Consider the following 25,954-nt stretch of genomic DNA (forward strand, 5'->3'; position numbering starts at 1 on the left):
TGGAAGTTCTTGGGCCAGAGATCAAATCCAAGCCATGGCTGCAACCTACACCACAGCTGCAGCAATGCCAGATATTTACCCCCACTGTGCTAGGCCAGGGATTGAACACACACCTCTACAGTGACCCAAGCCACTTAACCCACTGTGCCACAGTGGGAACTTCAGAAATTTGTTATTTAAACAAAAGACTGCAAGAATGCTAAGGGTATAAAGGAAAGTGGCATTGAATAGCATTTAATAGAAGAGGTTGTCCTAGTTAGGGAGGTTAGGGAAAGCTTTTCTGAAGAAGGGATATGTGAGCTGAAATATGAAGAATGAATATTAGTGAAGTAAGCAAAGCATAGGGCAAAGAGGGAATTCCAAGCAAAAAGAAAAGGATATGCAAGAACCTGGCACCGGGAAGGATATTTTGAAAAACTGAAAAAAAAAATAAAAAGTTTAGAATGACTGGAATACAGGAAGTATGGTAGGAGTTGATGTTGAGAGGAAAGCAAGAGCCAAAGACTCTAAGTCATGTTCAAGATTTTAATTGTATCTTAATAACAAACGACAACATTGAATTTAGTTGTGGGGGCAGGGTAGTAAATGATCACATATGCATTATTTTTATTGAGGCATAATTTACATTCAATGAAATGTTCATACCTTAAGAGTTCTGATGAACGCATATCAAGTCACAGTCTCCTCCCCACTAGCTTTTCCCAACTTGCAAGATAGTAATAATTCACTACTTTTTCACAGCTAGAAAGGAGGCTGACGTCTTTCATCAAAAACAAAAAATATATAAGTACCAAAATTTCTTTACTAATATTAGCATGTGTTCCCTATAACTATATATTTCTAAGAGACCACCTTTCACATGCTAAGTATTTAATAAATGTTGTATGCATACATCCAGTGTAGCCTATCTTCAATAAGACACTCAGATTAAAAGACCTGTGACTTATTGAGTTGTACTCTATACTACCTTATACAGCACCATATACATGAAAATACTGAATAAATATATCTAACCATGACTTTAGGCACAGGTAGATAAGAGATATGAATAAATAAAGGAGACAATTATTCTAATGTGTAAATCTCATCCACCCCATGATTAAAAAGCATTTTATAAGAAGCAATAAGAAGAAGTTGAAGTTATCCCAGAGTGCACCAATTCTTAATTTGTAATATAAGAATAACAAGACATTACATGATTCTTGAATCCAAAATGCCTGTGGAAAGAGCAAGGAAAAAGGCATTTCAAAAAAATAGCAAGTTTTTCAATATTTAAATAGACTGCCTTCCCAAAGTCTCTCTTCCTCCAAAAACTCTCATTAAGATGAATTGGCTCACTTGTTTCAAAGGAAATTTGAAGTGAATTAAGTCTGAAAAGTGGACTAAAATGAAACTCATACTAATGCTGGAATGTGAGAATATACATGTAAATGTGAACTGAGTTCTTTGTACCTTACACTTACCTCAGTCAATTTTACTGATTGAAATATTCCACCTAAAACCAGTGATTCAAAAGCATCTAGTCCAAAGTTTCTCAAAGCGCATTTCAAGGATCACACTTAAGGCCTAATCCTGAGAGATAGTCAACTGAAAGAGGAATCCCTGGCTATGTAACTTTGGGAAAGTGTATATAATACACTACTCTTGCTTCATAGTATACCATTGCATATTAACACTTCAAAAGTCCTGAGGAGTCTCCTAGTAATAAAATCTAAAACTCTTACTATGGTTTGACAGGCTCTACATAATCTAGACCTTCACTGCATATTGGACCTCATCCCCACCCTGATCTGCCTCACTATTACACTGCAGTCACACCAGCCTTCATGCTGATCCTCAAATACATCAAGTTTATTCCCATATTAAAGCCTTTGAATTTGCTCTTTCCTTTACTTTGAAATTCTCCCCACCCCATCCCACCCCTAATCATAGCATGGTTTGCCTCCCTCATTTCATTCAAGTTTCTGTTCAAATTAACACCTTCTCTGAGACGTCTTCCTTTACCTCCTGTCTAAAACAAACTCCCAAATCCTATCACTCTTGATCATCTATGCTGCTTTAATATCCTTCATAGCAGTTTTATCTATCTGATATTAACATTACACATTTGCCATTCATTTATGTCTTTCCCTAAAGTCTAAGTGTAATGATGGCAAGGACTTGTTCTGTCTTGTTGAACTATGATTAAACAATACCCGGAGCACAAACATTTATTGAATGAATGAATGAAAAACAAATGCATAAATAATCCTCTTCACATTTGCTTAACCAAGTATTCCCAAAATTGTTCAATCATGGTATTCTTCCCTCTTGTAACACATATAAACATCTGAAGGAACTAATGTTCTATAGAACAGACACCTTTTAGAAATTCTGATTCAGGCTAATATAATCTGAGAAAGAGAACATTGCCAAAGGCTTAAGAAGAATGAAATAATCTGGTTGGTGGAATATCTAAGACATCAGGAGAACTGTTAGTGTTGTAACTGAGGAGAAAAAAGAAAGACTGTTAAATGTTCCAATTAATGCTGAGTCTATATAAAAACATTATTTTAGATATTTTCAAAGATTCTTTGAACTTATCAGACTGATCAAATTATAAATCATGTTAGATTTGTATGCTTAAAAAGAAGTAATGCAAGAGGAGGCAGAGGTTACATTAAGCAAACATATTCTAATTGTATTAATTCAATAAAGGATGTTATAATTAAGTTACCAACTGAAAGAACTAAGCCAAGTGGCTTAATTAGCTAACTTGGTTAAGTAAAAGAATGAAACAACATGACTCAGATTTTATTATGATTTAAGACTTCTGGTCTCTAGCATATAAACATTATTCCTTTTTTTCTTTCCTAGGGGGTTGACATAATCTTTTAACTTCACACCTAGAGAAGGTTGATTAACTCTTAGAAGAATTTGAATGATAAAACTGTGGTCTCACCATAAGCACTGAAGTACAGCTCGACCTGCTCTTGCTATTTCCATTTATTTCAGCATATCTGATGTAAACTTGTACAATTAAAGTTAATGAGGTCTTGGCTTGCCAGGAGGTAGAAGGGTAATTTTTATTGTATTACAAAGGCAAAACTAATGTCAGCAAAGGCTCCCTTCGAAGTGTAGGACTAACAAATTTCCTTCCAGCTGCCTGGGATAAGGGTGGGTGGAAGTGAAGGTGGCAGGGTCAGCAGGCTATGGGTAGTGAGAATAAAGAGACAATCACTATTATTGCACTTAGTGTGCTCTTTCTCAGATTATTGGAAAATAAGACACAAAAAAATGAACAATCTGCCTGATTTTTCACCCCACAAATAAGAAAGCAGAGCAGTTCCAGCATCTCAGGAGAAATGTGTTTGACAGAGAGATAAGATAAAGCAGTGATGAAGGGTTTCAACTTTCTGTTCGTGCAGAAGGAAGGAAATAGGGTGAAAGAAAGAAAGGGAAGGTGTGTTTTTCCACTTTAATGCTAAGATTGGAACAACTACAGAAAGGACTTTAGATATTCTGTTTTTACAAGGAATGGTGATGAACTGTTAGAAGTTATTGGGCCCTTTTTCCCAGAGCTTGCATTATGCAGTAAGGACAATACATACATGTTATAATCAGTACTCCCAGTCTCCTTAATATCCCAAACTAGAAGTAAAAAGAAAATTGGTGATACTCACGCAATACTCATGTTCCTTTTCAGATAGGAAATGGTATTGATGATCTGTATGTATAATGGTGTAAATTTCAAATGACTTATCTTAATTTTAAGTAGAAGGAAGAGATGATCTCCAATCTAGCCAAATTTTCTCACCTGTAATCTTACTACCGGTAACATGAATTAGGAGACATATGGATGGAGTCAGGGATAGACTCTATGTTATTTGAGTGGAGAAAGGTAACAGATCTCTATGGAGATTAAATTCATAAACTTGAAATTTCCAGATCTGGCTTCTAATATAATGGTTCTCAATGCTAATCCATGGACCATGGTACTGGTTAAGGTATCTTCTTTTACTGACCTGTGGTAAAATTATAAAAAGCACAATTTTACATAGTCAGCTTAACCACCCACTGTCCCTTTTCCAAAAGGATTATTCATCATCTTTTCTAGTTTTTTGATGTTAACATGTCCTTTCTTACATGAAATAAATATATGATAACATGTGTTTTAAACAGTACACTTTCTTGCCAAAAAAAAAAAAAAACCCACAAAAACAAAACTGGCAGTCTAACTTGTTCCTCAAAATTTTAGGAGGAGTATTTTATTTTAACCTCAAAACTTTAAACCCAATGGACATTGAAATTTTATAGCAAGCCTTGGAGTTTTCATCGTGGCTCAGTGGTTAATGAATCTGACTAGGAACCATGAGGTTGAGGGTTCGATCCCTGGCCTTGCTCAGTGGGTTAAGGATCCAGCATTGCCATAAGCTGTGGTGTAGATTTGCAGACGTGGCTTGGATTTGGTGTTGCTGTGGCTCTGGTGTAGGCCAACAGTTACAGCTCTGATTAGACCCCTAGCCTGGGAACCTCCATATGCTGTGGGTGTGGCCCTAGAAAAGATAAAAAAAAAGACCAAATTTTATAGCATTTCTAAGATATTTAAAATCAATTGAGTGTTACTTCTAATGTCATCACATAATTCTATCATCCCCTAATCAATAAATACCATTAGAGGCACATCTTTATATAAGCAGGTATCCACTATTTATCAAGTTCAATTCTCCTCACATATTAATGAATGCCTGTAAAACATCAATAGAGTTTATAGGATTTCCATTTGATCGTCTAAGTACCAAGACCATTTTTTAAAAAAGAACATCAGAGAACAAAGTAACATGACTGAGAAACAACAGAAACAGATGACAAAATATTAATACTTCAAGAATTCAGGAATTGGAACTATAAGACATAATATTAAATAATTATATTTAAGGTTTCAGAAAATAAAGGTGAAGTTTGAAAATTAAGAAAGAAGAAATTTCAAGATATTTAATTTATAATTTTATTATTTAAAAAAATCTCCACAATGAGTAAAAACATCCAATGTACCTAACAACATAGAAAACTGGAAGACAGTTCTAAACAAATCATTAGTGTGCCCCATGGAAACACAGAAATGCAAAATACACAAAATGAATGTAAGATATATGGAGTATGGAGTGAAAAGTTTTACCACACATAAAATTGGGGCTCCAAAAGAAGAGGAGGGAAATAAAGGGGCAGAAGTAACATCTGAAGACTTAATGGTTAAGAATTTTCCTGGAGTTCCCATGGTGGCTCAGTGGTTAACAAATCTGACTAGGAACCATATGATTGCGGGTTGGATCCCTGGCCTTGCTCAGTGGGTTAAGGATCCAGCATTGCCGTGAGCTGTGGTGTAGGTTGCAGACGCAGCTTGGATCCCGCGTTGCTGTGGCTCTGGCCTAAGCCGGTGGCTACAGCTCCGATTCAACCCCTAGCCTGGGAACCTCCATATGCTGTAGGAGCGGCCCAAGAAATGGCAAAAAGACCAAAAAAAAAAAAAGAATTTTCCAGAACTTGAAAAAGACAGTAATCTACAAGTTCAACAAGCATAATAAATCTCAGCGTTTACATGAAAAGAGACCCACTTTTACACATATCCCAGTGAAAGTGAAGAATATTACAAAGAGAAGATTTTAAAAGCAGCAGAAAAAGAAAAGAAAAATTACATACAACAATGCAGTTATACTAATGGCTGGCTTTTAAACAACAAGAGTGGAAATCAGAAGACAGTGGATTTGCATCTTCTTTGTGCTGAGAAAAAATAGATATCAACCAAAAATCTATTTCCAGGAGAAATATATTTTAAGAACGAGGGTGAAATAAAGACAATTTAAGGCTAACCAAAATGTACTGAGATTTATATTACGAGACCATCGAAAAACAAATGCCAAAGGAAGTATTTCAAGCAGAAGAAAAATTATCCCCCATGGAAGGCCTGAGATAAAGGAAAGAACAGCAAAGATAGTGGTAAATATTGACTCTGTAAAATAATATCTAATGGATTAATAATATAGAAATAAACACAACAATAACATATGAGTGGGAAGGGAAGATTGTCCTTAATGTATCCTAAGATTCTTTTTTTTTCTTGCTTTTTAGGGCTGCACCCATGGAATATGGAAGTTCCCAGGCTAGGGGTCAAATCAGAGCTACAGCTGCCAGCCTATACCTCGGCAGCAGCAATGCAAAATCCAAGCCGCATCTGCGACCTATACCACAGCTCATGTCAATGCTGGATCCTTAACTCACTGAGTGAGGCCAGGAATCAAACCCACAACCTCATGGATCCGAGTCAGGGGCATTAACCACTGAGACATGAAGGGAACTCCCTGATTCTTAAATTAATTGAATTTAAAGATTTTAATTTAGGTACTCATAAATTAAGTAGTCATGTTAAACTTCCTGTGATTCTCATTTAGAAGTTCAGAGTAAATACGTTCTAAAACAGTAGAGAAAAAAGGAATGGGAAAAAATAAACCAAAAAAAAGTCAAGTAAAGAGAGAAAAACAAATACAGAAAAGCTGGGGCAAATAGCGAATAGAAGGCATAAAATCAGATAGCGAGATAGCTAAATATATCGATGTTTATAATAACTACAAATCAACTGAATAGTCCTGTGGAAAGACAAAGATCATTGAACATTTTTCACCACATAGCTATATGTTGTTCATAACAGATACAACCAAAACATAGGAGAAAATAGAGTGAAAGTAAAATTATGAGAAAAAAAGTATAACAAATACTATTTCAAATAAAACCAGTTTACCTATATTAATATCAAATAAAATATACTTTATTGTAAAGACATAAAAAAGGCAACTACATAATGACAAAGGGTCATTTCACCAAGAAGATATAACAACTCTAAATATGTATGAACCAATAGCATAGCCTCAAATTATGTGAAACAAAAACTAATAAACTTATAGGAAAAATCCTAAAATCCACAATTATAGTTGGATATTTTTTTTTGGTTTTTTTTTTTTTATTTTCCCACTGTACAGCAAGGGGGTCAGGTTATCCTTACATGTATACATTACAATTACAGTTTTTCCCCCACCATTTCTTCTGTTGCAACATGAGTATCTAGACATAGTTCTCAATGCTATTCAGCGGGATCTCCTTGTAAATCTATTCTAGGTTGTGTCTGATAAGCCCAAGCTCCCGATGCCTCCCACTCCCTCCCCCTCCCATCAGGCAGCCACAAGTCTCTTCTCCAAGTCCATGATTTTCTCTTCTGAGGAGATGTTCATTTGTGCTGGATATTAGATTCCAGTTATAAGTGATATCATATGGTATTTGTCTTTGTCTTTCTGGCTCATTTCACTCAGGATGAGATTCTCTAGTTCCATCCATGTTGCTGCAAATGGCATGATGTCATCCTTTTTTATGGCTGAGTAGTATTCCATTGTGTATATATACCACCTCTTCCGAATCCAATCCTCTGTCGATGGACATTTGGATTGTTTCCATGTCCTGGCTATCGTGAATAGTGCTGCAATGAACATGCGGGTGCATGTGTCTCTTTTGAGTAGAGCTTTGTCCGGATAGATGCCCAAGAGTGGGATTGCAGGGTCATATGGAAGGTCTATGGATAGATTTCTAAGGTATCTCCAAACTGTTCTCCATAGTGGCTGTACCAGTTGACATTCCCACCAGCAGTGCAGGAGGGTTCCCTTTTCTCCACAGCCCCTCCAGCACTTGTTATTTGTGGATTTATTAATGATGGCCATTCTGACTGGTGTGAGGTGGTATCTCATGGTAGTTTTGATTTGCATTTCTCTTATAACCAGTGATGTTGAGCATTTTTTCATGTGTTTGTTGGCCATCTGTATATCTTCTTTGGAGAAATGTCTATTCAGGTCTTTTGCCCATTTTTCCATTGATTGATTGGTTTTTTTGCTATTGAGTTGTATAAGTTGCTTATATATTCTAGAGATTAAGCCCTTGTCAGTTGCATCATTTGAAACTATTTTCTCCCATTCTGTAAGTTGTCTTTTTGTTTTCTTTTGGGTTTCCTTTGCTGTGCAAAAGCTTGTCAGTTTGATTAAGTCCCATGGGTTTATTTTTGCTCTCATTTCTATTGCTTTGGGAGACTGACCTGAGAAAATATTCATGATGTTGATGTCAGAGAGTGTTTTGCCTATGTTTTCTTCTAGGAGTTTGATGGTGTCCTGTCGTATATTTAAGTCTTTCAGCCATTTGGAGTGTATTTTTGTGCATGGTGTGAGGGTGTGTTCTAGTCTCATTGCTTTGCATGCAGCTGTCCAGGTTTCCCAGCAATGCTTGCTGAATAGACTTTCCTTTTCCCATTTTATGTTCTTGCCTCCCTTGTCAAAGATTAATTGACCATAGGTGTCAGGGTTTATTTCCGGATTCTCTATTCTGTTCCATTGGTCTGTCTGTCTGTTTTGATACCAGTACCACACTGTTTTGGTGACTGTGGCTTTGTAGTATTTCTTGAAGTCTGGGAGAGTTATGCCTCCTGCTTGGTTTTTGTTTCTCAGGATTGCTTTGGCGATTCTGGGTCTTTTGTGGTTCCATATAAATGTTTGGATTGTTTGTTCTAGTTCTGTGAAAAATGTCCTGGGTAATTTGATAGGGATTGCATTGAATCTGTAGATTGCTTTGGGTAGGATGGCCATTTTCACAATATTGATTTTTCCAATCCAGGAACATGGAATATCTTTCCATTTCTTTACATCTTCTTTGATTTCTTTGATTAAGGTTTTATAGTTCTCAGCATATAGGTCCTTTACCTCTTTGGTCAGGTGTATTCCGAGGTATTTGATTTTGTGTGGTACAATTTTAAAAGGGATCGTATTTTTGTATTCCTTTTCTAATGTTTCATTGCTGGTATACAGAAATGCAACTGACTTCTGAATGTTAATCTTATATCCTGCCACTTTGCTGAATTTATTAATCAGTTCAAGGAGTTTTGGGGTTGAGTCCTTAGGGTTTTCTAGGTATAGAATCATGTCATCTGCATACAGTGACAGTTTGATCTCTTCTCTTCCTATATGGATGCCTTTTATTTCTTCTGTTTGTCTAATTGCTGTGGCTAGGACTTCCAAAACGATGTTGAAGAGCAGTGGTGAGAGTGGGCATCCCTGTCTTGTTCCAGATTTGAGTGAGAAGGCTTTCAGTTTTTCCCCATTGAGGATTATATTTGCTGTGGGTTTATCATAAATGGCTTTGATTATATTCAGGACTGTTCCCTCTATACCCACTTTGGCGAGGGTCTTGATCATGAATGGATGTTGAACTTTGTCAAATGCTTTTTCTGCGTCTATTGAGATGATCATATGATTTTTGACCTTTTTTTTGTTAATGTGGTGTATGATGCTGATTGATTTGCGTATGTTGAACCATCCTTGTGAACCTGGGATGAACCCAACCTGGTCATGGTGTATAATTTTTTTGATATGTTGTTGGATTCGGTTGGCTAAGATTTTGTTGAGAATTTTTGCATCTATATTCATCAATGATATTGGGCGATAGTTTTCTTTTTTGGTGGTATCTCTGCCTGGTTTTGGAATGAGGGTGATGGTGGCATCATAGAATGTCTTTGGGAGTATTCCTTCTTCTTCAACCTTTTGAAAGAGTTTAAGGAGGATGGGCACCAATTCCTCTTTATATGTTTGATAAAATTCACCTGTGAAGCCATCTGGTCCTGGGCTTTTATTTGTAGGGAGTGATTTTATGACCTCTTCAATTTCATTTCTAGTGATCGGTCTCTTCAGTTGGTCTGTTTCTTGTTGATTCAGTTTTGGCAGACTGTAAGATTCTAGAAAATTTTCCATTTCTTCCAGATTGTCAAACTTGTTGCCGTATAGTTGTTCATAGTATTCTCTTATGGTTTTTTGTATTTCTGCTGTATCCGTTGTGATTTCTCCTTTTTCATTTATAATTTTGGTGATTTGGGTTCTTTCTCTCCTCTTTTTAGTGAGTCTGGCCAGGGGTTTGTTTATTTTGTTCACCTTTTCAAAGAACCAGCTCTTGGTTTTATTAATTTTCTCTATTGTTTTTTGAGTCTCTATTTTATTGATTTCTTCTTTGATCTTTATAATTTCCTTCCTTCTGCTGACTTTAGGACTTTTTTGTTCTTCTTTTTCTAATTCGTTTAGGTGGAGGCTTAAGTTGTCAATTTGGGATCTTTCTTCTTTTTTGAGAAAGGCCTGTATTGCTATAAATTTCCCTCTGGGCACTGCTTTCGCAGCATCCCATAGGTTTTGAGAGGTTGTGTCTTCATTATCATTTGTTTCAAGGTAGTTTTTAATTTCCTTCTTGATTTCCTCATTGACCCATTGGTTTTTTAGTAGCATGTTGTTTAATATCCATGGAGTAGGTTTTTTCTCTTTCCTTTTCCCGTGGTTGATTTCTAATTTCATGGCATTGTGGTCAGAGAAGATACTTGAGATAATTTCTATGCTCCTAAATTTATTGAGATTCGCTTTGTGTCCCAATATGTGGTCGATTCTTGACAATGTTCCATGAGCATTTGAGAAGACTGTATAATCTGATTTTTTTTGGATGTAGTGTCCTGAAGATATCAATTAAGTCTAACTTTTCTATTGTTTCCTTTACGATCTCTGTTGCTTTATTGGTTTTCTGTCTAGAGGATCTGTCCATTGATGTGAGGGGGGTATTTAGGTCTCCTACTATGATTGTATTCTCATCAATATATCCCTTTATGTCTGTTAATATTTGTTGTATGTATCTGGGTGCTCCTATGTTTGGGGCATATATGTTGATGATAGTAACATCCTCTCCTTGGATGGATCCCTTAATCATTAAATAGTGTCCTTCTTTGTCTTTCTTTATGCCTTTTGTTTTAAAGTCTATTTTGTCTGATATGAGCGTTGCGACTCCTGCTTTTCTGTCATGTCTATTGGCATGAAATACTTTTCCCCAGCCTTTCACTTTCAATCTATATGTATCTTTTGTCCTAAGGTGAGTTTCTTGTAGGCAGCATATTGAAGGTTTTTGCCTTTTAATCCACTCAGCCACTCTGTGTCTTTTGATTGGGGCATTCAGTCCATTGACATTTAAGGTGATAATTGATAGATGATTATTTATTGCCATTTGATCCTCGTATTCCAGTTGATTCTATGGTTCTCCATTCTTCCTTTCTTTTTTTTTTTTTTTTTTTTTTGGTTGGATGGTGTTCTGTTATTATCTGTTTGAGTGTATTTTTTTTTCATTTTTTGCAAATGCAATATTTGGTTTTGGCTTGTGGTTGCCCTGATTTTTACGTATGCTAACCCCTTCCCATAATTGTGTGTTGTAGCCTGATGGTCCTGTAAGTTCAAACACTTCATTACTATATTAAAATTAAGAAGAGAGACATACATATAAACAAAAAGGGTTATTTACTTCCTAACATCCCTTGCCCACATTTTATGGTTTTGATGACTCTTTTATTTTTTTCTTTTTAATTTTATTTTGTTTAAAGCATGTTCATGATTAAATCTGTATGCTGGCTTATTTGAGTGACTGCTCTCTGATTGCGGTTTCCTCAGTCCTAGTTCTTCCTCTTCTTCTTCTTCTTTTTTTTTTTTCCTTTTCTTTTTTCTTCCCTTTCCTTCCTTTCTTTTTGGTTTAGAGAAGCCCTTTCAATATTTCCTTTAACCTGGGTTTTGTGTTGCTCTATTCTTTTAGTTTTTGTTTGTTGGGAAAAAATTTTATTTCCCCTTCTATTTTAAATGATATTCTTGCTGGATAGAGTATTCTAGGTTGCATATTTTTTCCTTTTAGCACTTTAAATATCTCTTGCCATTCCCTCCTGGCCTGTAGTGTTTCTGTAGAGAAATCAGCTGATATTCTTATGGGGGTTCCCTTGTAGGTAACATTCTGTTTTTCTCTTGCTGCCTTGAGGATCCTCTCTTTATCACTAACTTTTGCCATTTTTATTATGATGTGTCTTGGTGTGGGTCTGTTTGGGTTGAGTTTGTTTGGGGCCCTCTGTGCTTCTTGTATCTTGAACCCAGTTTCCTTTAGATTTGGGAAGTTTCCAGCGATAATTTCTTCAAATATATTTTCCATTCCCTTATCTTTTTCTACTCCTTCTGGAATTCCTATTATGCGTAGATTGGCCCGCTTTATATTATCCCATAGGTCTCTTATATTGCTTTCCAGTTTTTGATTCGGTTTTCTGTCTGTTGACCAGATTGAGTGATTTCCATTATTCTATCTTCCATATCACTGATTCGTTGTTCTGCATTATTCATTCTGGTTTTTACTGCCCCTAGTTCAGTTTGCATCTCTGCAAATGAATGTTCTAGTTTTTCTTGGCTCCTCCTTATATTTTCTAGCTCCTTTCGGAGGGTATCTGCATTACTGTTCATATCTTCTCTTAATTCCTTCAGTATTTTCACTATTTCTCTTTTGAATTCCAGGTCTGTCTGACTGCAGAGATCTGTTTCATTGTTGACTGTTTTAGGTGAGTTCTCCTGTTGGTTTGACTGGGGGTGGTTACTCAGCTTCTTCATCTTGCTTGTTGTTTTCGTTCTCCTGAGGGAGTTGTACTCTCCGTTATCGGGTAGTGTTTGCCTTGTCACTGCCGTGGAATATTTCCTGAGGGCTGGCGTTGTTGGTCAATCTTTTTTGAGGCAGTGTGGCTTTTCTGGAGTGTTGATGGGGCTAACAGTGTTTCTTTGAAGCAAAGGAGGGCTTCCTGAGGGCAGACAGGACTGGGAGGTCCACCCCACGATGGTAGCAGATTTCACTTGGTTCTCAGCACCCCCTGAGGTCTTGGGCAGGTAGCAGGGCCCTTGGAGACTCAAGAGGCTCCTCCCCAAGGCAGCCCGTCTCAGAAAGACCATCTGAGATCTTTTCCCGATTTGGCCAGGCTTGTTGCAGCTTTTCTGGGCTGCAGGGAGTCCTGCCTGGAGCTGGCAGTCCTATGCAGCTGGTCCACTAGGTCTCAGCCTTCCCTGGGGGCTTGGGCGGGTAGCAGGGCCCTTGGAGACTCAAGAGGCTTCTCCCCAGGGCAGCCCGACTCAGAAAGACCGTCTGAGATCTTTTCCCAACTCGGCCAGGCTTGTTGCAGCTTTTCTGGGCTGCAGGGGGTCCTGCCTGGAGCTGGCAGTCCTATGCAGCTGGTCCACTAGGTCTTAGCACCCCCTGGGGTCTTGGGTGGGTAGCAGGGCCCTTGGAGACCCAAGAGGCTCCTCCCCGGGGCAGCCCGTCTCAGAAAAACCGTCGGAGAATTAGGCCGATCTATTCACGGCCTGGCTAGGCTTGTTCTAGCTTTTCTGGGCTGCAGGCCTTTTCTAGGGGGCTGGTGGTGTTTGGTGCTGCTCTGTGGAAGTGTAGCCCCTCCAAAGGGCAAGCAGGCCTGTGCAGGGAGAGCCCCTGCGGTGGTAGGCTTCAGGCAATTGTTGAGGCCAGCCCTCCTGGATGGCAGGCAGCCCCAGGTTCGGCGAGAGCATAGGGGGTGGTGGGGGTGGGGGAAGGGAATGCACTGGGAAGCACAGCTTTCTGCTAGCTAGTGGGCCTGTAAGCTTGCTGTGGCGTGGGGGGTATTCTATGGGGACCCACCCCTTCTTCTCTCCCCTCCCCAGCACGGGCACAGACCAGGCTCTTCTCCCAGGTTCCCTCTGAGGTGGCTTTCCACTTCCCCGCCCCTAGAGTATTGTTCCCTTCCAATTCGACAGCTTTGTTTTCTAGTCTCCCAGGCAGTCTCTGCCCCGTCAAATGGTTTAGAGACCTCCCAAGCAGTTTCCGCTCTTCCCCGCCCCCCTAGCCTGGGGACTAATCTCTGGCGCTGAGGTCTCGGTGCCCAGCCCCCACCCAGGCGTCCCCCGGCCCCCTCTCGGGGACTAACCTTCAGAGGCGAGGTCTCGGTGCCCAGCCCCCACCCAGGCGTCCCCCCGCCCTTTCCCGGGGACTAACCTCTGGAGCCGAGGATTCGGTGCCCAGCCCCCAACCAGGCGTCTCAATTTTTCGTGACTGTGCCCGTAGTTCAGATGGTCCGTTGGGTTCTTGATCGGTTTTTCCGTATTCCGACTTACTGCTACACTCCTCTCTGCATCTGGGGATTCCTCCGGTTCATTTGATCTTTCCCCAGTAGGTGACTTTCCAGGGTGCGGGATCCCTTTCTCCTCCACAGTTCCCTTTTCGGGAGCGCCCGTCCCGCTGGGATTCACCTTCTCTCACTCTCCTCTTTTCTCCCGTTCTGCCCAATAATGTCACGAACTTCTTGCCGTTATTGGAGTTTAGGTTCCTCTGCCAGCGATTGGTTGCTGTTCTGTGTGAGTCATTTCTTCTGTAGATGTGCTTTTTTTGTTGTGTTTGTGGGAGAGGGCGAGCGTGTCCCCCTACTCCTCCGCCATCTTGTCCTCTCTCCGGATATTTTTAATTAATCTTTTTCATTATTTGGAAAAGTAAAAAAGCAAAGAACTCGGTAAGGGTATGGAATATTTGAACCATCTAATTAGCAAATCTAATCTATTGGACGAATATAGAACACTTCAGAGTACCAATTATTTTAAATACACTTCAAAAAAAAATGTAAATTCTGAGTAAAAATCCAAATAAAAATAAACACAGTATATATTAGCATTACATAGAGCAAATCAGCTGACAATAATACAGTTAAAAATAAATCAGTGACATGAAGATACACTAAAAAATAACCATATATTTCTTAACAAATTAAGAACCACACTTCTCAGTAATTCTTAGCTCAAAGAAAAAATCATAGTTAAAATTTTAAAAATGTGCTAAGTTAAATAATAATGACATATTTTACAGTAAAATTTCAGGGACAGAACTTGTATTGCATTAAAATTGGCTTCGGATTCTTTGACACTCTTTCCATTGAGATACATGGAGTCTATTTCCCCGTATTTCCCTCTCCTCTTGAATCAAGGATGAACTAGGATTGCTACGGCCAGGAGAGCAAGGTGGAAATGTTGCTGTGTCAGTTCTAGAGCTAATCTTCAGGAATTGAAGCTTCCATTTCAGTCTGTTGAATCCCTGAGCAACTATGTAATAAGTCCAACTACCATAATGCTGCTACTATACACTGAAAAAGCCCTAACAGAGGGCAGTTTGAAAGGCAGTGTGGAGAAATACAGAGGGAGGGAGAGAGCGAGAACAAGAGTGAGTATATCTAAAGTAGTATTTAGAAGGAAATTTATTCTCTTAAATGATGACATCAGAAAAGAATAAAGGGTGAAAATTGACGGTATGAGCATCTAGTTTAAGAAATGAAAAAAGAATAGAAAAATAAACCTAAATAAAATACAGAGGAAAAGTAAATATAAGAGCAGAAATGAACTAGAAAGCAAACTTAGAATAAGGACAATAAATAAAGCAAAAGGCTTTTTGACAAGACTAATAAAACTGAACTTAAATAAATAAATAAAAATAAAAACCTAAATTAGCAAAAGAGAAAAAAAGGCGGGAGTAAAAAAGAAACTCACAAATAAACATTTGGAATAAAAGACAGAAATAGGATACTGGAAATAACTTCATTTCCATAAATTCAAAAACTTATGTAAAAAGACAATAAAAGTATCTCAGGAATAAAGATAATATCCAAATATTAAAGACATGGAATCAGTAGTTTAAATAGTCTCAGAATGCAAACTTCAGGACCTGATGGTTGTGTTAGTGAGATCTATTAAGAAATAAATAACTAATTTTCACAAACTATCCCACAGTATAAAAAGGAGGAAACACCCCCCCCCCGGCTCATTTCCCTAAGACTAGTATAAGCATGATATGAGAGTCTTACAAGGAAAAGAAAGTTTATAAGCCAATATGTCTCTTGAAATTGATGCAAAATAATAAACAAATTATCAGTAAGTCAAATTTACTGCACAAAACATTAGACACCATGACCAATCTTGGCTTATCCTGGAATTTAAAGTTCATGAAATCCAATAAACAATGTAACTGTCCTATCCTGCGTCCTCGTTCCACCCCATCCTCTATCCACCCAGAAGGATTTACGTACAAGTAATTATTTGGAGAAAACAATAATGAAAAAGCTGGGAAGCCAGTATAATGGAGCATTCTCAACTGTGGGCAACTTGGCTTTGACCATTGTAAAGCCACAAAGAAAACACCTCCGAAGTATCCATTCAGAACAGAAAAGATGAAAATATTTTTGGACTGGCTTGAGTTGTCCCAGGGTCCTTTAACTCATTCTCATTTACAATCTGTGCATAACTTCCAAGCAGGTATCCAGAACTTTCTACACCATGGCATCAGAGAAGTCCCCAGGGCAGAGAGTGAGAGATAAAAAGTACACTAAGAAGGGTTTCAAAAGAGGAAGGAGAGCAGGGATAAATTAGGAGTATGGTATTAACAGATACAAACTACTATGCATAAAGTAGATAAGCAAAAAGGACCTAGCTATAGCACAGGAAACTATACTCGATATCTTATAATGACCTATAATGGAAAATAATCTGAAAAAAAATATGTATATATGTAACTGAATCACTTTTCTGAACACCTGAAACTAACACAATACTGTAAATCAACTATGCTTTAACTAAAAAAAAAATTAAGTATAGCCGAGGTGGGTGCTGTCAGGTTACACCTGCACAAAGCTGGTTGCCCTGCCTGCCACTACAGCGGATGCAGTAAAAGGTAAAATGAAGGATATAAATGTGTGACCAAATGATATCTAATATGATAATTCACCACATTAACAAATCAAAGGGAAAAAATCATCTCAAGAGCTTCAGAAAAAAAGTTTTCCTTAAAATTCAATACCATTCAAGATACTACTCAGCAAATTAAAAACCAAAGAAAAATTTTTTTTAACATTGTAAAGAATATTTTAAAGAACTCCTTCAACAAATGTGGTACTCAATGATAAGATATTAAAATTATTCCTTTTAAGATCAGGAACAGGAAATGGAAACTACTATCAAAAATTCTATCCAACATTTGACAGAAACTCCTTGCTAGCACATGGAGGCAAGCAAAAAGAAGTGGTGAGGAATAAAGATTGGGAATAAAGAAAGAAAGTTACCCTTATTTACAAGTGGTAAGATTATATTTAAAGACACCCAATGTAATCTACATGTAAATATTTAGAATAAGGTAATTTAGCAAGATTACTGAATATAAAAACAAATACCCAAACCAACTGCATATCCCAGTAACAAATTGTTAGAAAATGTAAGAATAACTACCATACGTCACAGTATCAAGACCATCAAATACTTAAAAATGAAAGCAAATAAATTGCAAAAATTTTATAAAATCATAAATTTTATAAAAACAGCTTAAAAACTTAAATAGATTGAGAGATTACACTGTAGATATGAAGTAGAAGACTCAACATTATAGTAATGTCAATCCACTTCAGATATTTTTTTTCTTTTCACAGCCATACCTGCAACATAAGGAAGTCCCTGGGCTAGGGGTTGAATCAGAGTTGTAGCTGCATGCCTACGCCACAGCCACAGCAACACAGGGTTCGAGGCACTTCTACAACCCACACTTACAGCTTGTGGTAACGCTGGATCCTTAACCCACTGAGCAAGGCCAGGGATCGAACCTGCATCATCACGGAGAATATGTTGGAATATGTTGGGTTCTTAGCCCGCTGAGCCACAGCAGGAACTCTTGCTTCAGATTAAAATAGAGATTCTATTCAATACCAAACAATACCCTAACAGGTGGATGTGTGTGTAATTTAGCAATATGATTCAAAAATTTATATGAAAAAACAAAAAGACCAAGAATAGTCATAACAATCCAGAAGTAGAAAAAACACTGATCAAGAATTTTTATAAAGCTACAATAATTAAGACAATTTAGTATTAGCATAGGGATAGACAAATTAATTAATGACATAGAATTAAGAACCCAGAAAGAGACCCATAGATACACAAAAGCTTATCACAACTGGCACTGCAGGTCAGTGAAGAAAGGGTGAACATCTCCATAAGCAATTCTGGAACAACTTGCTCTGCATGTGGGAACCAAATTCCCATCTAACACCATAAAAAAACAAAAAATCCAAATAGATTTAGAAAGTTAAATGTAAAAGGCAAGAATGTAGAAAACAGGAAAATATCTTTATGAACTTAAGGTAGGGAAGAATTTATTAAAACACAACAGAAATAAAAAGATTATCAAATTTGATTATGCTTATGTTTAAAACTTCTGTTCACTGAATTGTCATTAAAGTGAAAAGACAAATCACAGATTAAGAGAAGATATTTGCAACAGATAACTGACAAAGGATTAATATCCAGAATGTATTTTTAAAAAGCAATAGGAAAAAAATAAAACTTCAATAGACAAATGGGCAAAAACCTTGGCCAGTCACTTCACAGAAGCACAAATTGCCACAACGCATACAGAAGTTCAACTTCACTACTAATGGAAATGCAAAATCCACCCAAAGGTGACACCTTTTCAAATCCACCATACTGGCAAACATTTAAATCTGACAATAATAAGTGTTGTAAAAGATGCAGAGTAACTGGAGCACTTGTCACCATTTTGAAAAATAAACTGATGTTATCTAGTGAAGCTGAAGTCACACATATCTTATGATCCAGTAACTGCACTCCTAGGTATTGTATACTGGATAAACTCTTGCAGATGTGCACCAGGAGACAGCTACAGGAATGTTCATAACATTACTATTTGCAATAGTAAAAAAAAAAAAAAGTAGATAACTCAAATCTCAAATGTCTATCAGCAGTAGAATTAATAAATACATTCTTTTAAAAAAAAAAATTTATAGCCACACCCACAGCATATGGAAGTTCCTGGGCCAGGGACTGAATCTGAGCCACAGCTGTGGCAATGCCAGATCCTTAACCCACTGCACCAAGCCAGGGATTGAACCCACACCTCTGCAGTGACCCAAGTCACTGCAGTCATATTCTTAACTTATGGTGCCACAACAGGAACTCTGATAAAAACATTTGTGAATAGTCATATTCTGGAATATTCTATAAAGCAGCAAATAATAATGAACTAAAACTTCATGAAACAACATGAATGAGTATGAAGAACATACTATTTATCTTAAAAATAAGTCACAGAAAAATGCCTCCAGTATGATTTCTTGTATATAGATTAAACGGCATATTTACAATAGTCAAGACATGGAAGCAACCTAAACGTCCATTGACAGATGAATAGATGAAGAAGTGATATATATATAGATGAATGGATAAAGATGAAGTGATACACACACACACACACACACACACACAATGGAATAGTACTCAGTTATAAAAATAATGAAATAATGTTATTTTCAGCAACATGGATGGACCTAGAGATTATTGTACTAAGTGAAGTAAGTCAGAAAGAAAATATCATATGATACAATTTATATTTGGAATCTAAAATATGACATAAATGAATTTATCTATGAAACAGAAACAGACTCACAGACATACAGAACAGATGTGATTGCTAAGGGGAAGAGGGGGTGGGAGAAGAATGGATTGGGAGTTTAGGATTAGTAGATTCAAACTATTATATAGAAACTAAACAAACAACAAAGTCCTACTGTATAGCACAGGGAACTACATTCAATACCCTTTACTAAACCATAATGGAAAAAAATTTGACTAGTTTCGAGTATACTTTGCTATAAACCAGAAACTAATACAACATTGTGAAACAACTATATTTCAATTAAAAATAAATTTAAAAAAGACTAAATTGTGCAAAACTAAAAAGATGACTATATAGACATATAAACATACAGAGTAAAAGTAGAAAGAAAAGCAAGAGAATGATAAGTTAAAAATTCAGGATAGGGACTACTTCAATGAGAAGAGGGAAGGGTGGGGCAGTCAGAGGACTTGAAAGATATGATAATGTTATTTTTCTTAAACTGCATGAGAGAAAAGTGTTCATAACAATGCATTATACCTTATAATTTATAAATAATATATTCTTTTGTATACACTCAATGTTGAATAAATTTTTAAAAACAATAGAATTTCTCAATTTTTAACTACTATGGTAAGCAGTGAAAGATCAAACCCCATCTTAGCAGCTGAAACAAAATTTCTGGGGGCAATTTGTCATCATATATTGATGTAGTGTAATGATAGTCTTTCTTTTTCATGTGAAGCAGTGCCTATCAAAAACATAACTGGAGAACAGCCAAATGCCAAAGCTGACTGTCAACCTAAGAAAAGTAGTACAATCTTGGCATGAAACTAGAAACCCATTGAATTTGCCTTTCTCACATAGTTAAAAGACCATGTGTTGTTATCTCATTAATAAGGAAATAATAGACAGCAGACTCTATGACCACAGAAGCACTGAACTTTGCTGACTAGACTCTTAAAGTTTGCAGTCCATCATCCTGAATATGAGAGCAATACTTCCATGGGATAGAAAAACTTGGGAGTTCTGATTCAGGAAAGAAAAATCTATAGAAATTCAGATATAACATAATCGATGGTTAATTCTCTGGAATATTTCTGTAACCAAATTGCTATGTAGATGAAAAGCATATCTGAAGTTCCCCCTCTCCGTAATATATGAAAGATATCAGGGATCAAATGGGAGGTTTAAAAGGATTAGACGCATACAAGATTATTAGATACTCCCACACATATACCAATAAAATTCACTGTCGATCTTAAGGTTTTATACAGTTTTTCTAGTAGAGAAAATAAAATAATTGGAGCTTAGTGTTATGGATTTATCTATCATTCTCATTTCTAGAAATTATTTTCAGTGTTTGGATAACTGTCTCAAATTTATTTTGATTGCTATACCTCACCTGTGATACATACACTACATGCAAATAGTGATAACTCTGAAAAGGAAACAAGGGTCACCTAGAAATTTTTAGAAATTACTGCTCTAGACTTTAACTGGATATAAGAGGAAAAACATGTTTGATAAGTAAGGTTTTGTGGAAAAGATACTAATTCTTTTGGGTTATTAAAATACTTTAATAAGGAGTTCCCATCATGGCTCAGCAGAAACAAATCTGACTAATGTCCATGAGGATGAAGGTTTGATCTCTGGCTTCACTCAGTGAGTTAAGGATCCAGCATTGCTGTAGGCTGTGGTGTAGTTGCAGACACAGCTCAGATATGGCATTGCTGTGGCTGTGGCATAGGCCAGCAGCTGCAGCTCCAATTCACTCCCTAGCCTGGGAACCTGCACATGCTACAGGTGTAGCCCTAAAAAGACCAAAAGAAAAAAAAAAAACCTTTAATAAGACTCATAGACATAGAGAACAAATCTGTGGTTGCAAAGGAGGGGGAGTAGGGGAGGGATGGACTGGGAGTTTGGGGTTAGTAGATGCAAACTATTATATATAGGATGAATAAACAACAAGGTCCTCCTGTATAGCACAGGGAAATATATTCAGTATCCTGAGATACACCATGATGGAAATGAATATGAAAAAGAATATATATTATATAACTGAATCACTTTGCCGTACAGGAGAAATTAACATTATAAATCAACTATAATTCAATTTTTTAAAAAATACTTTAAGGAGTTCCTGTCATGGCGCAGCAGAAATGGATCTCACTGGGAACCATGGGGTTGCGAGTTTGATCCCTCGCATCACCATGAGCTGTGGTGTGGTTCACGGATGCGGCTCAGATCTGGTATTGCTGTGGCTCTGGCATAGGCCAGCAGCTGTGGCTCCAATTGGACCCCTGGCCTGGGAACCTCCGTGTGCCGCAGGTTCAGCCCGGAAAAGACAAAAAGAGGAAAAAAAATACTTTAAAAAACTACTAGTGGCATAATGACCTGAAAGAAGAAAATGTACGATGCGAGGAGCTGAGGCAATGCTAGGACTCAAATAAAGGACTTTGCCTGATGGCAGAAAAACCTGAAGGCAGGTTCCTAACCAAGGAAGGGAGCTCACCTGAACGGTACATGCCGAAGGTGGGCCTCTGGACAGGATAAAAGCCTACCTGAATGGTACAAGCCGAGGGCAGGCCTCAGGTTACACAGCTCTCATTTTGATGTTGATGGGGAAGAATTGGGGCTTTCTTGGGAAAGCAATTTCCATGTTTGCACCAGAGAACATGGATTGTTTCTCAGGTGACCTAGTCTTTCCTGTTGTTTTATTTGTTATTCAGGTTTCCTCAGTCTGTCCTGATTATTTGCTTATTATTCTTATTTCCCATTCTTATTTTCCTGTGGTGATTTGTGATTTAACAAAATTACAATAATAATATAATAAGAATTTCATTTTGAAGGACTTTCCCCTATTTAAATCCAACTCAATTAAAAACATAGTGTTTATCTACTAACCAGTTATACAGTAAACTTTAGAGTTAGGATTTTAATGAGGTCTGTAGAAGTTAGACATATATTATTCTTGATCAAAAGAAACCCAGCTGTGAGTTTTGTCCTTGATTTTAGAAACTTTTAGTGGTAGCTAGCTAAGTTGATTTGTATTTTCTCACACTGTCTCCCTGCCAAGGACACTTTGAAGATAGACACTAGTCTAAAGACAGGATTTTTTGTGTTTGTGACTTCTTCAGCTTGTGGGAATTAGCTGGCCATGAGATGGTTTGTGCTGGGTCTCTTCTTTCCCACATGATATGCTGTGTCTGTTTGTCCTTGAATTGTTCTCACTAAATTTAGTTAGACTAAAGATTTTAAAACATGACGTATCGCTACTGTACCATGTGATCAAAAAACAAAGCCTAATAGTTAACCAATGTACTTTTAACACTATGATGTAATTTGTAGTGAAAAACTGTCTATATAATCAACCACTTACACTAATAAAATTTGAGCAGTCCAGCACCCTGAAAGAAGGGACAAAGCGGCTGTCTCCATTCTTTCGCCTACGCTGTCCATCTCCGATCCGGATGTACACTCCCTGGCCGCCGGAGCTGGCCTCCGGCAGTATAGGTAATATTTCAAGCATATTAATGAAAGTTCCAATTACCATAGTTTACCCTTTAAAATTTTACCCTTTTAACCCAGAGGTTTTAAGGGTGGGATTATACAAATATGCTACTTTGACAGGGTGTAGCCTGGCAATCAGAGTGGCTTACAGCATAAATTCCAATGTCAGGCTTTATGGCTACAAGAACCAGAAGTCTTCTGAGGAGTTCCCCTTATGGCTCAGTTTGCTAAAAACCCAACATTGTCTTTGTGAGGATACAAATACGATCACTGGCCTCGCTCAGTAGGATAAGAATCTCGCACTGCCACAAGCTGCAGTGCAGGTTGCAGATGCAGCTCTAATTTGACCCCTAGCCCAGGAACTTCCATATGGCACAGATAAGGCCATAAAAAGAAAAAATAAATAAATAAATATTCTGAAAAATCAGAAATTTGGAGTTGTCTAAATGTTACTCATCCCCTGGCATATGAAACTCCCTTGATAAATGCTAGAGAAAAAAATCCACAAATTACAACTATCATCAAGAAAGCTGGCAGAATAGGTGTGGTCCCATGCTGACTGTTGGGAATATACTGTGTGTGGAAACTAGGAGACACAAACCACCTCCTTCCAAACTGGAGCAGAAACACCAAACGTGGTTTTACATCCTAGTTTCAGAGACTAGAAATACAGATTTATGTAGTTGTAAAAAGATGCTAATTGTTACCAAAACTGTCTTCAATATTGGTACTATGTGAGAGAAATGAAAAAAAAAAGTGGGTATACATAAAAGAAAGGAAAACATTTAAGTAAATGTAATTTCTATTATTTGGCTAGGTATAACGTAATGAATGCAAGGAAGTGGAAAAGCTAACAATAAATTCTCACCTATGAGACAACTTTTTAAATTTTACATGGTCTTTCAGCTGAATTAAATTTATCTCATTTTACTATTGTTTATACTATCTCATGGTACAAAATAAGTAAATGTCTTCTTAAATGAGGGATTTACTTTTTTAAAAAATTTTATTTTATTTATTTTAATTACTCAATGAATTTATTACATTTATAGTTGTAAAATAATCATCACAATCAAATTTCACAGGACTTCCATCCCACAACCCCAGCAATACCCCCACCCCCTGAACTGCCTGCTTTGGAAACCATAAGTTTTTCAAAGTCTGTGAATCAGTATCTGTTCTGCAAAGAAGTTCATTGTGTCTTTTTTCAGATTCCATATGTCAGTGGAAGCATTTGATGTTCATGTCTCATTGTCTGACTGACTTCACTTAGCATGATAATTTCTAGGTGCATCCATGTTGCTAAAAATGCCAGAATTTCGTTCCTTTTAATGGCTCAGTCATATTCCATTGTGTATTTGTTCCACCTCTTGATCCATTCCTCTGTCGATGCACATTTAGGTTGTTTCCATGTCTTGGCTATTGTAAATAGTGCTGCAATGAACGTTGGAGTACAAACATCTTTTTGAGTCATGGTTTTCTCTGGCTAGATGCCCAGGAGTGGGATTGCTGGATCAAATGGTAGTTCTATGTGTAGTTTTCTGAGGACTCTCCATACTGTTTTCCACAGTGGTTGCACCAATTTATAATCCCACCAACAGTGTACTAGGGTTCCTTTTTCTCCATCCCCTCTCCAGCACTTAATGTTTGTAGACTTTTTGATGATGGCCATTCTGGCTGGTGCAAGGTGGTACCTCCTACTGGATTTCATTTGCATTTCTCTAATAATGAGTGATGTTGAACATCTTTTCATGTGTTTTTTTGCCATCCATATATCTTCTTTGGGGAATCGTCTGTTTAGATCTTCTGCCCTTTTCTTGATGGGGTTGTTTGTTTTTTTTGGTATTGAGCTACAGAAGGTGTTTATAAATTTTGGAGATTGATCCCTTGTCAGTCAATTCATTTGCAAAGATTTTCTCTCATTCTGTGGGTGGTCTTTTCATTTTGTTTAGGGATTGCTTTGCTCTGCAGACATTTTTAAGTTTAATGAAGTCCCATTTGTTTATTTTTGTTTTTACTGTCATTACCCTAAGAGGTGGATCTGAGAAGATGTTGCTGTCATTTATGTCAGAGACGGTTTGGCCTATATTGTCCTCTAAGAGTTTTATAGTGTCTGGTCTTATATCTAGGTCTTTGATACATTTTGAATTTATTTTTGTATATGGTATTAGGGAGTGTTCTAATTTCATTCTTTTCCATATGGCTGTCCAATTTTCCCAGCACCACTTATTCAAGGGGCTGTTTTTGCTCCATTGTATATTCCTGCCTACTTTGTCATAGATTAGTTGGCTGTAGGTGCGTGGGTTGAATTCTGGGCTTTCTATCCTGTTCCACTGATCTATATTTCTGTCTTTGTGCCAGTACCATACGGTTTTGATGATTGTTGCTTTGTAGTATAGTCTGAAGTCAGGAAGCCTGATTCCTCCAGCTCCATTTTTCTTTCTCAGGATAGCTTTGGCTATTCTGGGTCTTTAGTTCTTCCAAACAAACTTTAAAATATTTTGTTCGAGTTCTGTGAAAAATGTCCTTGGTAATTGATAGGGATTGCATTGAATCTGTAGATTGCCTTAGGTAGTATAGTCATTTTGATAATATTAACTCTCCCAATCCAAGATCATAGTATGTCTTTCCATCTATTTGTGTCACCTTTGATTTCTTTCATCAGTGTCTTATAGTTTTCAGAGTACAGGTCTTTTGTCTCTTTAGGTAGGTTTATTTTTGGGTATTATATTCTTTTGGATACAAAGGTAAATGGGACTGCTTCCCTAATTTCTCTTTCTGTTCTTTCATTGTTAGTATATAGAAATGCTGTCAATTTCTGTGTATTAATTTTGTATCCTGAAAATTTGCCAAATTCATAGATGAGCTCTAACAGTTTTCTGATGGAGTCTTTAGGATTCTCTAGGTATAGTCTCATGTCATCTGCAAATAGTGATAGTTTTACTTCTTCCTTTCCAATTTGGATTCCTTTTATTCCTTTTTCTTCACTGAGTGCTGTGGCTAGGTCTTCCAAAACTATGTTGAATACTAGTTGCAAGAGTGGACGTCCTTGTCTTGTTCCTGATCTCAGCGGGAATTCTTTCAGCTTTTCACCATT

The 25,954-nt window shown here is 37.3% G+C and overlaps 1 long non-coding RNA gene across 3 annotated transcripts in view; it reads right to left on the reverse strand.

Annotated features, from left to right (window-relative positions):
- Positions 1-11,670: 11,670 nt before the first annotated feature.
- Positions 11,671-25,954, reverse strand: part of LOC146394699 (uncharacterized) — a 759,738-nt gene continuing 745,454 nt past the window's right edge. For all 3 annotated transcript variants that reach the window (XR_014834661.1, XR_014834663.1, XR_014834668.1), the window contains one exon: positions 11,671-14,376. This is a non-coding gene — a long non-coding RNA (uncharacterized LOC146394699). The remainder of the gene's footprint in view (positions 14,377-25,954) is intronic.

The sequence above is a fragment of the Sus scrofa genome, chromosome X (assembly GCF_054392235.1).
Source record: "Sus scrofa isolate SSC_HxYL_T2T_F1_AM1 chromosome X, Sscrofa_HxYL_maternal_Yorkshire_Landrace_v2.0, whole genome shotgun sequence".
NCBI lineage: Eukaryota > Metazoa > Chordata > Mammalia > Artiodactyla > Suidae > Sus > Sus scrofa.